Source organism: Cupressus sempervirens, chromosome 10 (assembly GCF_028749045.1).
Source record: "Cupressus sempervirens isolate cs-2001-9-10 chromosome 10, ASM2874904v1, whole genome shotgun sequence".
In the NCBI taxonomy this organism is placed as follows: Eukaryota; Viridiplantae; Streptophyta; class Pinopsida; order Cupressales; family Cupressaceae; genus Cupressus; species Cupressus sempervirens.
In genome coordinates this window covers 4,532,134-4,556,123 of record NC_143127.1, presented here as the reverse complement: position 1 = coordinate 4,556,123, position 23,990 = coordinate 4,532,134, and positions in this window count along the sequence as shown.

Sequence of the window (23,990 nt, the reverse complement as noted above, 5' to 3'; positions counted from 1 at the left end):
AGTCAGGTTAGGGGCATTAAATGACCTCAAAAAAGGAAAAAAATGGGGGACGAGAAAATTCAGTCTATAGGGCTATAGAGCGCTTCGAGAGCTTTCCAAAAGTGTAAACAGTTCGTCAATCAGAGCTATGGTTCAAAAGTTATGCCTCGCAGAAGTTCGGTTACCCTTTTTGGATTCTTCCAGATTTGCCCTGACTTCTAATGCAGCTTTTGGAGCCTTCTATTTGTTTGGTGGATGCCTACTAGCACTTTCTAGAATGTATTCCTAGTCCTTAACACTTCGAGGTCTATTTAAGGAGATTTCTGCCATTGTAAAAGGCAATTCGGAGTGGAGTTTGAGAGGAGGTACTAAAAGGAGAAATTATCTCCAGATTTATGCTATTGTAAGCCCTTAGGGCATGTTTTGAAGCCTATTTTCTCTGTACTGAATGTACTAGTTTATTTTTACAGTTAATACAATTTCCCTTTTCTCGTGGTGTCCACTCTATGCTTGGGTTGTGTCTCCATCAAGTGGTATCAGAGCCTGGTTTTCCTTAGTGTGTAGACAGAGCGCCGACTATGAGGCAGTTTGCACCAGGACTATGTGGTTGTGGGTTTGAGTTAAAAGATGCCTCCATGAAGAGAGCATGGTGGAAGGGCCAGAGCTATTAATCTTGAGGAGGTTAGAGCCCTCCAAAGGCAGGTACAAGCATTGCAAGAGGAGCTCCGTAGAGGAACAAATGTTGCCACAGGTGACGACAGTGAGGATGACAATGAAGAAGATGAAATTGTACCAAAAGGGGAATTTGATGGAGAATTTTTGAATCAGGTAGAGGAAAGGATTTTTAGGGCCATTACTAAGTTTGGGAAAAGACCTACAATTGAAGTGGGTGTATTTTCAGGAAATCTAAAACTAGATGAGTTGATCGATTGGATCAATGAAATGGAAGAATAATTTGAGTATGAGGATATCAGGGACCTAGATAGGGATAAGTTTGCAAAGGCCAAAATGAAAGGCCATGCCAAAATCTGGTGGCAAGAGGTTCAATTGGAAAGAAATAGAAGAGGAAAGAAGAAGATCACAAGATGGGATTGCATGGTGGACAAATTGAAGAAGTAGTTCATTCCTGTGGACTATGAGCTTGATTTGTTTAAGAAGATGCATGAGTTAAAGCAAGCAGGAAGATCAGTCCAAGAATATACAGAGGAGTTTTATCAACTCTTGATTAGAGCAGGGCATGCAGAAGCAAATAAGGAGAAGGTTTCCCATTATATCAGTGGGTTGCGACCTAGCATCTAGGAGGAATTAAGTCTGGTAAGAATGACCAGCATTGAAGAGGCATACCAGTTTTCCCTACGAGTTGAAGAGAATTTAAATAAAAGGTTTGAAGGAAGACAAAGAGGGCATAGTCAAGGAGGAAGGGGAAGCAACAGGTCATCTAGAGGCCGCAATGAAACCCAAAAGAAAAATGAAGATGTGGGTACTAGCAACAACCAGAGGAATGAGGGTTTCAACCACTCCCACGATCAAGACTTTGGAAATCAGAGAGGAAGAGGTAGAGGACGTGGACCAGGAAGAGGAGGCTTTTGTGGTACCTATTTTCATTGCAATGAAGAAGGTCATCATGCCCTTGAATGCCCTCAACGACAAGGAAGGACAGATAGGAGAGCTGAGGGTCAAGCTAGGGTTGCTCATGTAGATGAGGATGCACAATCATCACATTTAGAAGATGCAGAAAGAGGAGAGACCTTGGTAAATGAAAGAGTCCTACTAAGTGGTGAGATTGAACCAAGACAACAGAGGAGTTTGTTCCATACCAGATGCAAGTGTGAGGATAAATTTTGTGATGTGATCATTGATGGTGGTAGCACAGATAACTTGGTATTAGAGGAGATGGTCTCTAAGTTGAAGCTCAAGAGGGAGAGACATCCCCAGCCCTATTGGATTTCTTGGGTGAAAGATGATCATAAGGTCCTGGTAAGTGAACAATGTTTAGTAAAATTCAAAATTGGGAGTTATCATGATGAAGTTCTCTGTGATGTTATTCCGATGGATGTTTGCCATCTATTGTTGGGTAGACGGTGGCAGTTTGATAGACATGCAGTACATGATGGACATGAAAACACATACTCTTTGAAAAAGGATGGAGTTCACCACAAATTGAAGCCCATGAAAAAGGAAGGTGAAAAGGTATGTAGCAGTGCTAGGATTTGTCTTGTTGATGGAAGGAAGTTTTTAGATGGCATGAAACATCAGTGTATGTGCTATGCTTTGATTTTTAGGAAAGATAAAGAAGGTAGTAGTGAAATACCACTTCAAGTTTTAGATTTAATAGGGGAGTTTGGAGATATTATCTCTGATAATGTTCCAGAAGGATTGCCACCAGTAAGGCAAATCAGTCATCAGATAGATCTGATTCTAGGAGCTAGTTTGCCTAACAAGGCTGCTCACAGGATGACTCCTACTGAAACAGAGGAGCTAAATAGATAGGTTTAGGAGCTATTGAGGAAGGGCTTCATTTAGGAGAGCCTAAGTCCATGTGCAGTACCTGCAGTACTCGCACCAAAGAAGGATGGAGAGTGGAGGATGTGTATAGACTCTCGAGCTATAAATAGGATAACTATCAAGTACAGGTTTCCTTTGCCAAGAATGGATGATCTTATGGACTGCTTGAGTGGAGCTCAATACTTCACAAAGATAGATCTCAAAAGTGGTTATCACCAAATACAGATTCAAGAAGGAGATGAGTGGAAAATAGCCTTCAAGACCAAGGAGGGTCTTTATGAGTGGTTAGTCATGCCCTTTGGATTGACGAACACCCCAAGCACCTTCATGCGGCTCATGAATGAGGTACTTAAGAAGTTTTTGGGAAAATTTGTTATTGTTTATTTGGATGATATTCTAATTTTCAGCAAGACTTTGGAAGAACATTTATTGCATATTCGTAGTATCCATGAAAGGCTAAGGGAAGAGAAACTATTAATTAATATGAAGAAGTGTATCTTTGCAAAAAGGGAGTTAGTCTATTTGGGGTTTGTTATATCACCTGAAGGTCTCAAAATGGATCCAGAGAAGGTAAAAGCCATCTTGGAATGGCCTACTCCAAGGTTTGCTACTGAGGTAAGATCATTTCATGGTCTGGTAAGTTTTTATAGGAAGTTCATTTAAGAATTTCAGTGGCATATGTGCACCCCTGACTGATACAATAAGAGGGGATAGAAAGGAGTTCAAATGGACTCCAGCAGCTGCGAGAAGTTTTGAATTGCTAAAGAAGAAGGTGATAGAATAGCGTGTGTTGGCACTTTCAAATTTTAGAAAAGTGTTCCAAGTGGATTGTGATGCTAGTGGTAGTGCTATTAGGGTTGTATTAAGCCAATAAGGTAAGCCTATTGCATATTTTAGTGAAAAATTGAATGATGCAAAGAAGAAGTATTCTGTTTATGATCAAGAGTTTTATGCAATAGTTCAGGCCTTAAAGAAATGGAGGCATTATCTATTGCCAAAGGAATTTGTTTTGTATACTGATCACTAGGCATTACAGTACCTAAATAGCCAAGGTAAACTAAATCAGAGGCATATGAAGTGGGTAGAGTTCTTGGAGAGCTATACATTTGTGTTGAAGCATAGAAGCAAAAAATATAACAGGGTTGCAGATGCACTAAGTAGGAGATAGTTGTTGCTTACAGTAATGCAGGTTGAAGTAGTTGGGTTTGATGAACTCAAGAATCTGTATCCTGAAGATCCTGATTTTGCTGAAGCATGGAAAGCTTGTAAAGAGCCTGTTGCTATAGATAGAACTAAGTGGTTAGACTATCTGATTCAGGATGGTATGTTATTCAAGGGCAGTCAATTATGCATTCCAAGGAGTTCCATGAGGGAAAATCTGATTATGGAGAAACACAGTGGAGGGATGGCAGGCCATTTTGGTCGAGATAAGACCATTGCCATTCTTAGAGAACATTATTTTTGGCCTCAGATTTCACAGGATGTGAAGAAGTTTGTATAGAGTTGCCAGGTTTGTCAAGTTGCCAAGGGATTTAGCCACAATACTGGACTATATCAGCCATTGTTTGTTCCATCAAAGCCATGGGAGGACATAAGTATGGATTTTGTTCTTGGATTGCCGAGGACACAAAGGGGTAATGACTCAGTATTTGTGGTGGTTGATAGGTTCTCCAAAATGGCACATTTCATTCCATGCCATAAAACTCATGATGTTGTCCAAATTGCAGGCTTGTTTTTCAGAGAGGTGGTGAGACTACATGGTCTCCCAAGGAGTATAGTTTCTGACAGAGATACTAAATTTGTGGGGTATTTCTGGAGGACATTGTGGAAGAAGTTGAGAACAGACTTGAAATTTAGTTCCACACATCACCCGTAGACTAACGGCCAAACAGAAGTGGTAAACAGAAGTTTGGGCAATTTGCTGAGATGTTTAGTTGGGGATAAGCCCAAGAGATGGTATTTGATTCTACCATAGGCAAAGTTTTCTTACAATAACTCTATAAATAGGAGTATAGGTAAATCACCATTCCAAATTGTCTATGGAAGTAACCCAAGGACTGCACCGGAGCTGAGGAAGATAGAACAAGGGGAGAGGACAAGTGCTGAAGCTGAGGAATTTGTTGAACATATCAAGCGTCTACATGAGGAGGTTTAAGCACACATTACCAAGATGAATCAAGAGTATAAAACTAGGGCTGATCAAAGGAGAAGACATAAGGAATTCCAGGTAGGGGATCTAGTCATGGTGCACTTACGAAAAGAAAGATTTCTAGCTGGTACTTACAACAAGCTGAAAATGAAGAAATTTGGCCCCTGCAAAATTCTGAAGAAACATGACTCAGAAAATGCATATGAGGTGGAGCTGCCAGATGGTATTCACATTTATCCTATTTTCAACATTGTAGATTTAATAGAGTATCATGGTGATGGTGCAAATGAGGAGCTGGTGTTAGAGCCATGTCCAATTCCTACTTCTAAGAAGGAGGAGATAGAAGACATTCTAGATCATCGTGTGGGTAGGAGTACCAGAAATAGGCAGTATGAGGAGTATTTGGTCAAGTGGAAAGGACGACCGATAAAGGACTCAACTTGGATTTCAGCAGCTAAGGTTTCCCATTTGGGATTTCCTCTACCATTCATAAAGTGACAGGGTCACTTTTCAAACTACCCTGGGTGTCTGATGCAGGAGCATCCAGAGGTATAAGGGCAATCCTATGTCACCCAAAAAAATGTACTTAGACTTAGTTTCTGTTTCATGTGTTTTCATTTTTGGATACCCATTTGAGTCAAATAAAGATTCCAACTCTCACAGTTCCACTATCAATGTTCTAGGTCAGAGTATTTGAGCCCCTTGGGGATACTTAAAAAAGCTAAAAAAATAGGAGCATGTAATTAAGCCATCATTTTGGTGAACTAGGAGGTGTAAATTGGCCAGATGAATGTAATTGTAATTTAGAGCATTCCAGAAAAAGAATTAGGTCAAAAGGCCCCACGGTTTGAAAGTTATTGCATTTTTTCGAGTTTTGGAGACCTCCTAAGAATGCTTCAAAGTTAGGTTAGGGGCATTAAATGACCTTGAAAAGGGCCAAAAAATGGGGGATGAGTGATGCTTGTCCATAGGGCTATAGAGCACTTCGAGAGCTTTCCAAAAATGTAAACAGTTCGTCAATCAGAGCTAGGGTTCAAAAGTTATGCCTCCTGGAAGTTTGGTTACAGTTTTTGGATTCTTCTAGATTTGCACTGACTTCTAACGCAGCTTTTGGAGCCTTCTATTTGGTCAGTGGATGCTTACTAGCACTTTCTAGAATGTATTCCTAGTCCTTAACCCTCCAAGGTCTATTTAAGGAGATTTCTGGCATTATAAAAGGCAGTTCGGAGTGGAGTTTGAGAGGAGGTACTAAAAGGAGAAATTATCTCTAGATTTATGCTATTGTAAGCCCTTAGGGAATGTTTTGAAGTCTATTTTTTCTGTACTGAATGTACTAGTTTATTTTCACAATTAATACAATTTCCCTTTTCCTGTGGTGTCCATTCTGTGCTTAGGTTGTGTCTCCATCACTAAGGAGTTATGATATGAGATTGCATTGCAGAATCAATTAAAGGAGAACAAAGGAAGAGAAGAACATACAAAAAAGAGACATATATTCAAGAAGGATAAAAAATACATTAGTTTAGAGGTGATCTGTCATCAACCAATCAAGTGTTAACTACAGGATCATTACTGAATCATTCTAGCAAATGAATTAGTTAAATCTCTTAATAGAGTAGTCCTAATAGGTTGTATTGAAATCCTTTAATAGGGTGCTTACTTAATTGTGAGCTAAAGTCCTTTAGCAAGGCACATTTCTAATAGGGTGTTGAAATCCTTTAGTGGGTTGAGACCTAACAGTCTTTGTAATTGCTGAATAGGGTAGACCTTTCATAGGTAGATCATGTCTCATTATCAAAACATTATAACCTTCATTGGATACATAATTATTACTATAGTAGTGAATATTTGTGGGTGTCATGCCCACCCCAATTTTACCTTCTCATTGGAGAGTTTCTGTATAATCATATCTAGTGTCATACATGTGTGAATATTTTCTTGCTTACATGATTTAGATGTATATACTATAAATTGTATTTCAATTTACTTAGTGAATGTATGAGATGGATGTGTGGTGAATGTTTTATGGGTCAAGGTTTAAACTATTTATTCACCACCCCCACTTAGAATTTTACCTTTCATATTGTAATTTTAACAATTGGATCTCTCATATGGATATGTTCTTTAAGGTTGAAAGTACTTCTAATAATAGGAAGGTGAAGATTTTAGTAACTAGGTTGAAAGGTCATGCCTCATCATGTTGGGACAATTTACAAATGGATAGATAGAGAAGAGGAAAATAAAAGATCAAAACTTGGTTGAGTATGGTAAAAAAATGTAAATAATAAGTTCCTTCATGCTGATTATAAAGATAGCTTGTTGAGGAAATATAATATTTGAGACATAAGGACATGACTATGAATGAGTACATTGAGGAGTTCTATAGATTATACATCAGCTATGGACATGTGGATGATGAGTTTGAGATATTTGCAAGATACTTGAATGATTTGAGATATGGGATTCAAGATGAAATAAGTTTTGTAAAACTGGACAATATGGAAGGAGCATATCAATATTCCTTGAAAGTTGAGGAGATCTTGACAAATAAGCATAAGAAAAGGAAGAGAGGTAGAGGTGGTAGATTCTAGAGAGGCAAAGGTAGATCTTATGAAGAAAGTGGTAGATCTAATAATTATGCATAAGATAAAGAAAAGTGTGAATGGAAGAATGATGAGAAAGGAAAGACTGAGTGGAAAAGTAGTAATTATTTATGAGGAAGTAATAGTTCTTCCTAAGGAAGAGGTAATTTTTATCCTAGATGTGGTTTCCATGGTAATTATTTCATATGTGGAAAAGAAGGGCATAGATATTTGAGTATAAATACCCTAGTAAGAGTGATAATGGTAACAAAAATGTTGTAATTCAAGGAGTTCTTGAGAGTTTACCAAGTGGACCTAAGATAGGACAAAATATGATGGTTAGGAGAACTTTGTGTAATAAAAGAGTTAATGAAGAACCTATCCTGAGGAGAATTCTTTTCAAGAAAAGATGTAAGATGATAGGAAAATGTTACAAAGTGATTGTTGATAGTGGAAGTTCAAAAAAATTGGCATCAAAGGAGCTAGTTACAAAGTTGTAGTTGCAGAGGCTGAGACACCCTAAAACCTATCATGTTTCATGGATCAAGTATGATCATAAATTATTGGTAAGTGAGAAATGTATTGTGAAATTCAATATTGGAAACTACTTTGATGAATTTTTGTGTGATATTAGGCCTATGGATCGTTTTCATATTCTATTGGGTAGACCTTTGTAGTATGATAGAGATGTTGTGCATGATGGTAGATTGAATCAATACACTCTTTGGGTGAATGGAGTAAAGAGAAAATTGATGCCTTTAATTAAAGTTCTAGATGAGGTAAATTGTACTACTATTAGAATTTGTATGGTCAATGGGAAACAATTTGAGAAAGAGATGGAGAAGAACCAAGTTTTTTTTACTATAATTCCTAAAGGGTCGAGTTTTAATAGTAGTGTCTGAGTGACAAAAAATAGTAAAGGTCAAGCAAAAAATGACATTATAGGTTGAATGATAGAAGAAGCTAACATTGAGTGAATACAAGGAGATTGTTGTAGAAGATGTCACTAACGTTTTTCCACCAATATGGACAATATGTCATTGTATGGATTTGATTTCTAGAGCTAGTTTTCTGAATAAATTTTCATATAGATTAACACCTATAGAGAATCAAGAACTTAACAAACAAGTTCACAAGTTGTTACAAAATAGTTTGATTAGAGAAAGCTTGAGTCCATGTGCTATACTTGTTATATTGGCACCTAAGAAGAATGGTGAATAGAGAATCTGTACTAATTCCAAAGATATTAGAAAGATAATAGTGAAATATAGGTTTCCTATGCCAAGGATGGATGACATAATGGATTTTTTGAATGGATAAAAATACTTTACCAAGATTGATCTAAAGACTAGTTATCATCAAATCAGAATTAGAGAGGGTGATAGGGGGAAGATTGCTTTCAAGACAAAGTGTTGGTGTTTTAAAACTAAATATAGGTTCCAAAAACTAGTACCAAGATGAAAAAGATAAATAAAAGCCTAAGGAATAGCTAGTTTCCATATTCAATAGAAATTATCTCAAATCTAGATCAACTTCAACAAATCACACAAGGGCTTTCTACTCTTTAAGCTTTGTAGGGCCAAGGCGGGTGCATCTAGGGGTTTATTGGATTCTTCTTTGATTTTATTCTTCAAATTTATTCACTAATATTATTCATCTTAGATTTATCCCTTCTAGAAGATAGATGGTCAAAAAACTTCTTGAAATGTAATCAAATTGTTGACTTACAACAGCTTACTAAAAAAATTACATAAAGTTATCTCAATAAGGGAATGACCAACAATTTAGTTCTTTATTATAGAAATGGAAAATTGATTTTGATTTAAAATGTGTATTTTGAAACCACACAACTATATAATTTTTCATCTAAATTAATGACTAGTACCTTATCCATTGTTATACAGAATCAAACCAATAACCTTAGACCTATTTAATTAACTTTTAATTAAACTTATCAATTGTTAACCTTGAATTTCATTCTTATAATATCCCTTCCATTTACCTAGAAAACCTACAAATTCATGGAAGAAATTACTCAATTCATTGAATTAAAAGAAATAATGAAAATATATACAACCCATCCAAGCTATATTAAATTGAAAGAACTTTGCTCATTTCAATCTCAAAATAATAGATACATGAAAGTGGAGACAAAACTCAGAGACACGGATATCCATAACTTCTTCTTTGTATTAATTTTCCTTGAAAACCATAAATTATTGGTATAGAACTCAAAATATGAAAAAATTGGTCATTCAATATTCATTGTATTCTTAGATTTGTAAAATTGAATAAAATATACAATTGACACAAAACTTGGACCAATTGTAAATAGCGTAAGCACTAAAAACTCTATAGGACTCAAACCCTCACTCCACATATTGGAAATCATTTTATAAGAGGATTGTGACAAGCTTAAGATGGGAAGAAAGATATCAAAAATTGATTTGGAATCAAAATATAAAGATATTTTATTTGTCACTTTACAATACATTCTCTATATTAGTTCAAAATTTGGGAAACGGTTGCAAAATTGGCAAGTGACACCTTCTTTAAGTGTCTTTAGCTTGAATCTATTTATACTTTAACTACTTGTAACTTTCCTTGCCATTTCTCTTTATTTTGTCTCTTCTACCTCCAACTATGACTTTAACTGCTCAATCACTGTCCCTTGATGGTAAAGCCTTTATTCCTGCTATAACCTCCCAAATGCCTATGTCAGGTTCCACATATGGCCATGTGGCATATCTGATACCATTTAATTCTTTGAGGAATTTTTTCCATTTAGCATCAATTATATCTTTAACCTCTGTAGTTATCTTTCCCATCTCTAACTCTAGCTTAAATAAAATATCTATTAAATCATACACTACTACAATGTTAGCTTCACCATTGTAGTATGCGAAAAATTGTATAGTGATTCACGATGTTATCAAAGGAGGATGACCACTCTAGCCATTCCTTGACTCCTCTATCATTATCCAAAATGGTGCTTACAAAATTAGGTGTTTATGTGGCAATGAATTTCATCTTATTTTGGATCAACTGCAACTTGCCTACAAAGAAACCATTCAATTATTCTACCTTATTAACCAGTTTTTTGATAGAAGTGATCATCACTTTTGTAATTATTTCTTCTGTATCAGCATAGGTATAAGGTTATCAAAAAAATGGGTATAAGGACCCCATGTAGTGAATAGGGGAGACAACAAGGCAATTGCCTCAGAACATTTATACTTTACCCCTTGTAAAACCAAGAAGTTGCTATGCAGATTCTAAGAAACCAACTTCAAGGAATTTTTCTTGTGAGTCAGAAAGTTCTTGATGGTTTGAATTTTGATTTCCTTGTTGGATTTTAATTCCTCTTTAACCACTACCATAGCTTGGTCTATCATATCCTCTATTTCAAGTACATAGCCCTCTATTTGTATACCTTTTTCCTCAATCTTTGTAGCAGATCTAATAGTATTTTTCAATGCTACCACCTCATTTTCTAGTTGGAGAGACTTTTGTTCTAGGACATAGGTTTTCTTTATTTCCTCCTTATAATTCATCCTGGTCTTGATGTACCTTTGATAAGCTCCTTCCAATTTTTGTTCTAAGGCATCAATCTATCTTTCCCTAATAACTCATAAGTCTGGCTATGGGAGGTAGAATGAACATTCCAAAATATTACATTTCCCCTAGAGGACTCTTTAATCTCCATGAGAGTGAGCTTTTGGTGTTTTGGAGCTAAACTCCATATTACCATGGTTTGGGCATCAATGTTATATCCATACCCTCTCAATTGTCCCTGTTGATCTTCATCTTTGAATGATATTGTTCTTTCTTGCCTCCTCATTTGATCTAACAAGAATGAGGATCTGAGATCCCCTCCTAGGAAGACAATCATTCTACTCCTCTATATTAGGTCTTTGACCTCTTCTACAATTATAGTTTCACTTACAGGGTCATGATCTTGTAGCTTTTGAACTATTTCAGATACTACTTCATCAGAATCACTAGGCTTCATCTGCAATGATATTTCATTCTATTTTAATTTAAACAATTTTTTTTTTGAATTCTTTAGTTTTGGTGAAACTTTCATTAGTCATAAATTTGTTGGCCTCAATGATTCTATCATCAATCATCTAAACCTGTAGCTGCAACTTTATAGCCCTTTCTCATCCTTAGTGGCTTGAGCCATCAAATAGTTTCTTCTTATAGTATCAAAGTATTGGTTGTTACTTGGTATGATCTGCAAGGCTTTCTGTTTGGCCTTTTGTGGAATCTCCATCATTTTTTGCGTCTTGCTCCTCTATTGAGCCCATTCTGAACTCTCTACCTAGTCTTCCTCATTATCATCACTAACATCCACAACAATGTCTTGATCAAAAGACTTAGGATACACCTTCTTTCTTATTTCTTCTGGCACTTGTGATGATATCTCATCAAATTTTTGAATGCATTTGTCAAAGCTAGGCCAGTAGTCTACTTTGTGATAGAATCCCTTAAAGGATGGATTTACCTTCTTCATCTCATGTTCAAAACTTACTACATCTCTAAATTTTATCATTCTCTCCCTAAAAATATTCTCATCTAAAAAATAAGCAATGACATCCTCCTCACATAAACACTTTGTTGGAGGAAAATTATATTCCCTTGTTTGCTTTAAAGAATTTCTAACTATATTGTAGGGGTCATATGTTCTTGCAGGAGAAATTGGCAATTTATAGCTTCTCAAGAAAGAATTAGTTTCCTCTATTGCATTCTTCCCTATATCAAAACCCCCTACTTTGGTGCATCTACACGAAAAATGTTCCCTTCTTGACAGTTTAGCCTAGATATTCTCTATTCAATGAAATTAACTACCAAAAGACTTCTATAAGTCCTAGTCTCTCTAGGACATACTTTGGAAAAAGGTGAGGTGGCTGAGGGAACCCATAAACCCTTATGAAATTTTAATCTTCAAAAATAATCACACTTCCCCATTCATTCCCTAATGATTTCCCCACATCAAAACATAAGTTGGGCTCAACCAACTTTCTAACATTCCTAGGTATTCTTTCATTAATAACTCCTATTATATTTAGAATAGGATACACAAAGTCATTATACATGTAGTCTCTCTCCTCATTCTTCTATACACTCAAATAAGCTCTGATAAAAAAATTGTACATTTTTTAACAGAATGAGATGCATGATCAAGGAATAATGATGGAACTAGAAATTCTACATTCTTCCCTCTTATGTAGCAACAATTTCATCATGGATCTTAGTAATGATGTAGGTCAAAAACTTATACCCAACATTCTTTTTTGGGTCCTAGATATTCAATGCCATGACATAATGCCCACCAAGAGCATTCATGGTTCCATATGAACTTAGGGCTTTGTTCAAACCAAAACTAGTGTTTTGCATATATCTTTGAAAGAATTCTAGGGGCATGATGTCTTCCACCTCTTTCTTCTTTGGCATTTCTCCTTTCTCTTTCCTTGACATTGTTCTATCAATGTAGAATTTCTTCTAATTCTTAAATTTTTCATTCAATTTATCCATGTTAATTGGTAATGACATTGGACCTCTCAAATCAAAGGTTTCCATGAATGTCTCCTTATCCAATGCCAATAATATACTTCTATCTTTCCTATGGAAGGACTTGCTGACTAGAGTGTAAGACTCTATCAAAACCTTAACTAAGTCAACATCCACAAAGACCTCAGGCATAAGTAGCTTTCCCAAATTCCTAGTCCAAGGGCTAGAAATTGGGACCTTCTCCATTCTATTTTTGTAAAAGAACCAAAACAATTCACTTATGTTCCTATCAGATACCTCTGAATCTCTACAAAACACATAGGGATCTTTGAATGCATGGTCATTTGTTGATTGTGCATTGAGAGACCCTAGTAAAATTTTCATCCATTCATTTACAAATGGGCTAGAGCTTTTTTCTTTTGAAGTGGGCTCTTCATTCCGTGTCTATGCAATTAGTTCTCCTTCCTTTTGTACCATTTATTTCAAATTATCACAAAAATCTAAATGTTGTATGTTAAAATTTACTCAAATTTACTCTACAACTTGAATTCTGCTCTAAAATTTCAAAAACTTTGCAACTGGTAATGAAAATATTTGTTCTTCCTAGAATTTATCTATTTCTACAAAATGGAGTATGGCATTAAAACTAGAATGCTTGAAATCCTCTTAGTCCTTAAAAAGTTGTCGATGTCTTCACTTTTTCACTATTCATACTTCCAACTCACATCTCTTTTGTAGCTCAGAAATGGTCATTTTAATATGTTTTATGCTTTAAAATTGAAGGTTGTGAAGTAGCATTTTCCTTTTTATCACTGCTTCACAATGGTTTATGTAAGAATTTGGTATAGCTCTAATACCATGTAAGAATTTGCCTCAGGAAAAAATTCACCCAAGACCAAGGAACTCAAGCACAAGCACAATAGTATACCAAAAGAGTATGATCAGAATAATGATATGATATTCAATTCAATTGTGTCCACTAGGAGTGCTTGTATATAAAGACCTCTGGAATGCTTCTAGAATGCCTAGGAATTAGCAACATGATAAGTCATGCAACTAGGCACATGTCCACCAAGTGTGGATTATCATCCTTTAAGCACATGAGTAAGTGCAATGATGAGAGGATAAGCCTACAAAGGTGCACCATGCAAAATTATGTTGTAGACACCATGTGCTAAAATAGGAGTGTGAATAATTATGTTGTCTATATGAAAACTCTATTAATTATGCAAACTCCAGTGTTGTAGACACCATGTGTTGAATTAGAGTTTCTTACTCTAGTGTTGTCAACATGACAACTCATAAGAGTATGCAAAATCCTAAGTGTCTCACCTAAGAAATAATAAAATAATGCATTGACTTAAGTAAACTTAAGTAAAGTGTAAATAGTGAACAATTATTTACACCAACACCCCCCCTTAAGTGCAACTTAGGGGAATGCACTTAAGCTTATGAAAGCTAAGATGAAATGTAAGATAGGTCCCAACTACTAGGCCATGTTAGGTACCCATGTACATAATGCAATAAAATCTCTCATAAAGTGGAGAAAGGGGGAAAACCTCATGGTAAAAACCCTCCCCCAAAAAGAGAGATAAAAAGACAAGATACATGGATGGATGGAGTAATCAAGACTCCCCCATTATGACATACATAAAGCATATACAAAAGAGAAGAAGGACAAAACCCATAAGAGGAAAAAGTCCTCATAAAAGAGAAGAAGGAGACAACGTAGTCCCTCCCCCCTAAATGTAGAGTGTTGATTAGTGAGAGTTTCTCCAATGTAGAAGTTGATCCATGACTGCTGAATAATGTTCCTCCCCTTTGGAAGAAACAATGGCAAAGGTACAAGTGAGAGGCTTTCCCTATGTGTAGAAAGAATCTTGAAGATGAATGGTGTCTTTGAAACCTACTCAACTATCCTTGTGTTGATACTGATAGTCACCCCTTCTAATATTGTGGAAAAGAACATGTGCAAATTGAGCAAGAATGGATGTAGAACCTGTCCCAAATAACCTATTGTCTCCTCAACATGAGGATCCATCATCACATCAACCTGTGAAGACTCATCATGTAGAGAATGGACAAGAGGGTCAAAGTGAGCCCTTGCAACAACTGAAGAAGGATATTCTTCATCAAAGAGAAGATGTATATCATCAATAATGTCTCCCAAATCTGCTATGTGTGACTCCATAAATAAACCTAAAATATCTATCAAGAAGTCATCCACTAATGTTGGAGTTGGAAGACAAGGTGTTTCTTGATATTCTGGACCTATCACTATGGATATGGATGAAGTAATTTCCTCAATAAAGAGAAGATGAATATCATTGATGATGTCTCCCACATCTTCAATGTGATACTCCACAAATATCCTTGCAATGTTTGGAAGGAAGTTGCTGCATGAAGCTGAAGTAGGAAGACATAGTATGTCCTACTGTACTGAATCATGAGCATCTATGGATGGAACTAGATCAATATAATCAACAAAAGCATCAAGAGGTGCGATCTCATCTGGAGGTGAAGGAACCATAGTTGAAGTGTGTAATGAACCCATTTTGGGAGTCATTTGTTTATTTTATTTGTGTCTTTTTGCCATCTTTTCTTCGATGTTTATATCACCTTCTTCCTTATTGTTCATGGCTGAGTCAAATATTAAAAGCTAAATCCAGGATGATATTATCAGGCTTTAGATCTATGGTAGATGTGAATGCCACAATAGTTCTTTATCATTTTCCATGTCCTTTCTTTCTGTTCGAACCGCTAATAAGAATCATATAAGCCTCCTTATCCACTGCTGGATAATCCTTGCCTATGCGTATTGTTTGTACTTCATGGTTGTATGTGGGTTTGTGGATGAGAGTTATTCTTCTAATTTCCTTGATGATAAACTTCCACGGCGTGTGTCAATATTTATGTGACTATGTTCTTTGTATTCTGAAGAAGATAATGGCAGGTACAAAAATTTGTGGATGAATACTTCATTCTTTTTCCCGTCTCGTATTTATGCACATTCTTCCTATTCTCTTTTCCTATCTATCATTTCCAAAATATGAGAATATGAGGTATATCCCATGATCTAATATTTATGTGACTTTTATACATTCTGATCTGACGCAACCCTTGATATGTGGGTGCCACTTCACTCTTTGTCTAATCCATCGGTTAGAGTAAATGAGTTTGAGTGGGCCAATTAATTGAATGATGAACTTGGTGAATTGGATGATTATTGTTATGTTGTAGAGTGGTCAGCTATATTATTTAATTAATTATTATTATTTAAGCTACATCAATGTTATATACGTAAACATATTTGCAAGATTAAATAGTCAATAATTAATGAATGTAAATATGTACTCGAATAATATGATATAATAATCTATTATTGATTTTAGATTATATTTATACATCTTTAATAATTATTATATTATATCACCAATCATATTAGTTTATATTCTATTATTAATTTATTTTAATATTTATTAACTTATAAATATGGTAAATTTTATTAAAGTTGATAAATTTTTAAGAGAATATATATATTTTAATTTGAAGAGTTGTGACTTTTCAATATAATAATCATATTATAATAATATAATTATTTATTTATATTGAATTTAATATTTATATTAATATCACATAATATAAAATATATATTAATTTAATAATATATCAATTATAATACTTTATTAATATAGTACGTTGCTGTATTAGATTATTATTTTTATAACATGATATGGATATTATTATATAATTAGAATGTAATATTACTTTATAGAAATATTATTATTTTAATATACTTTATATAAAACATTTATTTATTATTTAAATTATATACTAATATGGGGATATCACAGTCCTCCTCTCTTGAATTTGCTTGTCCTCAAGCAAAGACAACTTATAAGACTATCTACATGTAATGTTAATATCCTTATGATGTAAGAAAATATATATTGAATATAAATATTGATGCATAAATACACAAGGCAAGCACGAAGTAGACACATGAATGCATGAAAACACAAATAATACACGATGAAGCCAGATGATGCATGAAGGCACGAAGCATACATGATGCAGACACATGATATATGAAGGCAAAAAAGTGTACATGATGTAGACACATCATACATTCTTTGTTGATTCTTTATAATTTAATTTTCATAATGAAGTAGAGTAAAGGAAATGATTTATAAAATATACTTCCCTAATATGCCTTTTTATCATGGACCTGCAACACAAATAATTATTAGCATATAATAGTCTTAAAGAAAGATGAATCTTGTGGTGATCCTTTTTCTCAGTTACATAATCCTTTGGAAGGAATCTTTCTCTCTCTCCTTATTATGATCATCATAAGATGGTAGACTTATGGTGCAGAGGGCCTTTGAAACAAGCTCCAAGTGTATCCGACAAGTGCTCGAAATTACTCCACCTCTCCCTCCACCAACTCCCTACCTTAAGATATCATAATATGGATGAGAAGATGAGTATTAAATTTATTTTACTTAGTTCATTTGAAAGATTTCTTCTTATAGTACACAAACAACTTTCTCTCTCCTTGTTATAATCATCTTGATGGTAGAATGACGGTGCAGAGGGCGCGTGAAACAAGCTCCAAGTGTATCTGACAAGTGCTTGAAATTACTCTGCCTTTCCCCCCACCAACTCCCTATCTAAGATTACATAATTTGGATGAGAGATAGACTCTCTATAATATAATTGAAATGTATTATAATTACTATGTTTTCCTTAAATCAACATTTGTTTATATTTTATTTTTTCATATATTCTGATTTCATTTCTTTGTAACTAGAATCATTGATAGACTATTCAATATTCTTCACAATAACAAATGTGTCAGTAATAAGAAAGATACTATCAATTATTTCATAGCAATATATGCACAAAAATATATATCTTACCTCATTACCCTTATGTGTTGAAGTGGTGATTATAGGATATTTATCCATTATTTACTCTTAACTACCTTAAGGTTCCTCATAGATTCAACCACCTTTGTTGAATAGTTCCCCACTTCTATGTCAATTAAGTGCTTTGGGAGAATAGGTCAATCATGGAGATGTACCGAAATACCTTTGCACTAATGATTTCCTTTGTGTATTTTCCTTTCTTTATGAGCTTGCCTCTAATGAAATTTTAGGCTCCTTTACCTTGGAAGTGTCAAACTCCCTCTGAGTCTGATATCAATATCCCCTTTTCTACAAGGCATACTCGAAAGAGAAGATCAAAGCAAGTGCTCATAGAGAAAAACAAGAATTAAGAGAAAGATTTATATCATACTCAAGAATAAATAATTTTGCAAAATAAACAATTCCAATAATATATATAATAATTTGATTGAAATATATACTTTAATACATATCTTTCCAACATTTTATTTCCTTATCAAATAACTAACTATGATTATGAAATTTTGATTCAAAAATGAACAAGGAAACATTACACACATAGTTAGTTATCTACATAATTGAATAATTTATTATTCATCATTTAAATGTAATAGTTCTATTGATAATATTAAACATGACTTTCTTATTTATCATTAACTCTATTTCAAGTTCATATAATGTTAGAAATAATAATAATGATAAATTTAAATAACCATTATAAATATATATATACCTCATGTACTTTCACTTAAAATATGTGTACATCAACCTACTACACCAAGTCTAAAAATGGACCCTTTACTTCCTCCGTCATATCCGATGTCTACCTTTACATGCTGACTCAAGCCAATGCAATAATCGTGATCCACTTTCTATATATTCCATCGAACAAACTGCATCTGACAAGTCTTCTCTATATCTAAACTCAGCTAGCTATCTTGTTTGGATAGTATATAATATTTTCTCTTTCATATTATGAGAGATTTCATATAATGGTTAGAAGTACCATCATCTTCCTGAATAAAATCTTTAGTAAGAACTTAATTTCCCATTGAATATTAAGTAGTACCTATGCATACCTTTGACTTACTAGTACTGTCGTCTATCCATTTGTCAATATCCTCCAATCATTGCATTCCATGAGATGACATCTATTTAAGGCATTTGTCAAATAGTTCATTTGCCTCATCCATGATTCCATGTTTTGGAAGCATGTCTGACATGGCATGGTTCGAAGAGAACTGGTGAGATTTGAAATTCAAGTTCCTACATTTGCATTAAGTTTCCATTAGAATAAAATACTCCATGGTGATAAATTCATTGAATTATCATTGCAATCCAACGTAAACTTTGGTCTATTTAATTCATGTGTCTTTTAGCCTGACAAATGCGTCTCTATTGAACATGTTGTAAAGGCTGAAGTTTGTCACTACTCTGATTATAAAATCATTTTATTTGGTCAAATAGTAGATTACAAGTTCTTTTCCCTTGAGGATGGAGCTTGTGTTGGTTACAATATTCCAAACAACTATAAGTTGGATTTTGATTTATCACTTCTGTTGAACTCGAACCTTCATAGTTTCACTATTCAGCAACTTGTTCTTAGATGGTTAGTGAATTTTGTCTAATGATTTCAAAATCCTTCCATCAAGTTCACTTTGTGCATATCAGTTGCTTGCTAAGCCTTTTTTTTTTCCTCTTGAAATGTGAGTTGTGATATATCAGTAGCCGGCTAAGCATATATATAAAGGAACTGAGCATACCAGCCCCAGGGTCAATGGATATATACTTTGAGTCATAGTTTTTGCAGCCTTTCTTTGTCCAGACGTGGGCTTGCCTTTGGAAGCAACATTGATCATATTGGCAAAACTCGGACTACAATGCAATGTGCTTTTTTTTCACATTCTTCGTCGCCTTGATCTATGGCACTATTTTTTGGAGGATGGGTTGTAAGACGTAAGCCTCACCAATTCCTCTTCTTCTCTTCACCTCCCACCTTCCTTTGCTAATCCACGACTTCCGTCATCTCCAGAAAAGTCATTTTCTTAAGCATTCATGTAACTCAGTGAATTAAGCTACCCTTGAAGAAATAGCTAAACTAGAAAATAACATTAGTGGTAGATCGTTGATTGGATTTGTAGGAGCTCTGAGAAACATCCCGATACTATTATGGATCGTATCCTTTTTGGTAGAATTTTGTTGAAAGTCATTTCACTTTTTAAAATGCATTATTACTATTATATCATTTTCCTTGACTGTGATGTTTTTGGCAATATCTCACGTGAGTATTTTGAAATGCTTTGACTCTTTATTCTTTTCGCTATTAAAATTTGATTTAGTTTATGTCTTCACCTTTACAACTATCAACATTTTTGTCCATGCACTTCGCTTAGTTTTCTTTTTAGTAATTTAAAGAGGGTAGTATTGGACCCTAGTCCTTAATCTGGGTGTTAACAAAGTCCAGTAGTGGGCAGAAACGTGCCACGGCATCGGGTCACTGAATATTTAAACTTGAGTGGTTGTTTCTGCTTACAACTTTAACAGGGAAGCATCTATCTTCACAATTTCACCCAGCTTTGTCCAAGCACGGACCCCAGCAATATAGTAAGAACTTGAAATCTGAGGAAGAGAATTAATTGCATCACAAACTCTTTCTACCTCACTTGGTTTACCAATATCTAGCACATATATAACTTCTTTTAACTGCAGTCAGACTTGCAGAGTGGTATGTTTGTATACCTTTTGCTTTCATAGTCTCAAGAATTTGTTCCATGACAATAATATCACCCACAAATCCCTTATCATGTAGCAGAAGATTATATGTAAATAAATTAGGTTTTACACTTTCTTTTTCCATGTTTATTTTTAAATGATGAATAAGTCATTCAGAATTGATATAGTGTTTACAAACACTAATCGATATAACCCAATTTTTACAGTGGCCCAAACAATATACCGTCCTTACTAATATCTTGTAAAAGTTCCTATTATGAATACCATGTTGACTGCATCTGCTTTCTGTTCTTCTTCCCCATGAATATGTATACTATCTTCTTGCAATTTGTGATACCCATAGTATCCTCCTTCTGATTGATTTGCATAATTCTTCACAAGTTGGCAGGATTTCTACTCTGATACCATTTGTAATGAACCCATTTTGGGAGTCATTCGTTTATTTCATTTTTTTATTTTATTTGTGTCTTTTTGCCATCTTTTCTCCGATGTTTATATCACCTCCTTCCTTATTGTTCATGGCTGAGTCAGATATTACAAGCTAAATCCAAGATGATATTATCATGCTTTAGATCTACGGCAGATGTGAACGCCACAATAGTTCTTTATCATTTTCCATGTCCTTTCTTTCTATTCGAACTGCCAATAAGAATCATATAAGCCTCCTTATTCGCTGCTAGATAATCCTTGCCTATGCGTATTGTCTGTACTTCATGGTTGTACGTGGGTTTGTGGATGAGAGTTATTCTTCTAATTTCCTTAATGATAAACTTCCACGACGTGTGTCAATGTTTATGTGACTATGTTCTTTATATTTTGAAGAAGATAATGGTAGGTACAAAAATCTGTGGATGAATACTTCATTCTTTTTCCCGTCTCGTATTTATGCACATTCTTCCTATTCTCTTTTCCTGTCTGTCATTTCTAAAATCTGAGAATATGAGGTATATCCCATGCTCTAATATTTATGTGACTTTTATACATTTTGATTTGACGCGACCCTTGATATGTGGGTGCCACTTCACTCTTTGTCTAATCCATCGGTTGGAGTAAATGAGTTTGAGTGGGCCAATTAATTGAATGATGCACTTGGTGAATTGGATGATTATTGTTATGCTGTAGAGTGGTCAACTATATTATTTAAGCTACATCAATGTTATATATGTAAACATATTTGCAAGATTAAATAGTCAATAATTAATGAATGTAAATATGTACAAAAATAAGATGATATAATAATCTATTATTGATTTTAGATTATATTTATACATGTTTAATAATTATTATATTATATCACCAATCATATTAGTTTATATTCTATTATTAATTTATTTTAATATTTATTAAATTATAAATATGGTAAATTTTATTAAAGTTGATAAATTTTTAAGAGAATATATATATTTTAATTTGAAGAGTTGACATCACAACTTAAAACACTTTTAGAGGTATTGAATTATAATATGAAAATGATCTAAGGAATTAGTGATATAAAATAAATCAATGTATAACCAAAGTTTTTCATGTATCCCTAAGTTATACTTGGTGCCAATTTATGAAAAATTTCAACAAAACATGAGACGTCATTAATTTCTAGAGTTTTTTCACAAGGAGTGACACATTCTTAGAAACCATAAGAAATTGAAATATAATTTCTCCCTAATTTTCACAAGATATCACAAAATTTTTGACTGGTGAAAAATTAGGCTAACACAAGGGGTGGTCTTTATGATTGAGTGGTTATGCCTTTGGTTTGAATAATGCACCAAGTATTTTCATGAGGTTAATGAATGAAGTTCTCAAAAGATTTTTGGGTAATTTTATTATTGTTTACTTGGATGATATTCAGATATTCAGTAAGACTAAGGAAGAACATCTTGAGCATGATAGACAAGTATTGCAGAGGATGAAAGGGGAGAGGTTGCTAATTAATTTGAAGAAGTGTTCCTTTATGTACAAGGATATTATATATTTGGAATTTTTTATTTTAGTTGATGGGTTGATAATGGATCCTAAGAAGGTTAAAGCAATTTTGGAGTGCCCTACACTTGCGAATGTGGGTGAGGTAAGATTATTTCAAGGTAGTTTCTATAGAAAATTTCTAAATAATTTCATTGTTGTTTGTAATATTATTACTAAGACCATGAGAGGAGATAAAAATAATTTCAAGTGGACACATAAACTTGATAAGAGTTTTCAGATTCTGAAACAAAAGTTTGTTGAGTTACTTGTATTTCCTCTACCTGATTTTAACAAGGTATTAAAGTTGAGTGTGAAAAATGGTAGTGAAATATGAGTCATGTTGAGTCAATAAGGTAAACTTGTTTCTTTATTTAGTGATAAGTTGAATGATACTAAAAAGAAGTATTTTATGTATGATCAAGAGTTCTATGCTATTATTCAAGCCTTAAATAAGAGTAGACATTATTTGATTCCTTAGGAGTTTGTATTGTATACTAATCATAAAGCTTTATAGTATTTGGGAAGTCAACATAAGTTGAATCAGAGACATATGAAGTGGTTTGAGTACTTGCAAAGTTTCACATTTTTGATAAAGTATAAAAGTGGAGTTACTAACTGAGTTGTAGATGCATTGAGTAGAAGACATTATTTGTTGATTGAGATGAAGGTTGAAGTTCTTGGTTTTGATGAAATGAAGGATTTGTATGATATTGATCCTAGTTTTTCTAAGGTGTGGAGAGAGTAGATATCATCAAATCTATTAGATCAACCAAGTAAGTATAAATATTATTTCATTCAAGAATGTATGTTCAAAAGAATTTAGTTGTGTATACCAAGAAGTTCTATGAGAGTTAATCTAATTAAGGAGAAGCATTATGGTGGATTGCTTGGACATTTTGGGATTGATAAAACATAGATTTTTCTTAAGGACAAGTACTATTAGCCACATATGTTTAAGGATGTTCAAATTTTTGTTAGGAGTTGTGGAATTTGTAAAGTTGCAAAAGGAGTATGTCAGAATACTAGATTATATACAACCTATTTCTATTCTTGATATATTTTCTAAGATGACACATTTCATACCATGTAAGAAGATATCTGATGTAGTGGATGTTGTAGAACTTTTCTTCAACAAGGTTGTTAGATTGCATGGATTACCAAGAAGTATCATCTCTAACAAAGATAACAAGTTTATTGGTTATTTTTGGAGGACTTTGTGGAAGAAAATAAATATTGAGTTAAAGCTTAGTTCTACATTCCATCCATAGATATATGGATAGACAAAGGTTGTGAATAGAAGCTTGGGTAATTTATTGAAATGTTTAGTTGAAGACAACTCAAGTAATTGGGATATGGTATAGGCACAAGTTGAGTTTGCATATAATAATTTTATGAACATGAGTATTGGAAATTTTTTTTTGATATTGTTACTGGAATGCAACCTACAGTTATATCGAATTTGAGGGATGTTGCCAATCAACGAAAGAGAAGTGTTTGCTGATTTTATGAAGTCTTTGTATGAGGAAGTGAAGTTGAGATTGGAAAAAAGTAATCAATAGTATAAGGGGAATGTAGATAAGTCTAGAAGAAATCATGTTATTTAAGTTGGTGATGAGGTAATGGCTCATTTGAAGAAGGGTATATTTCCTATTGGAA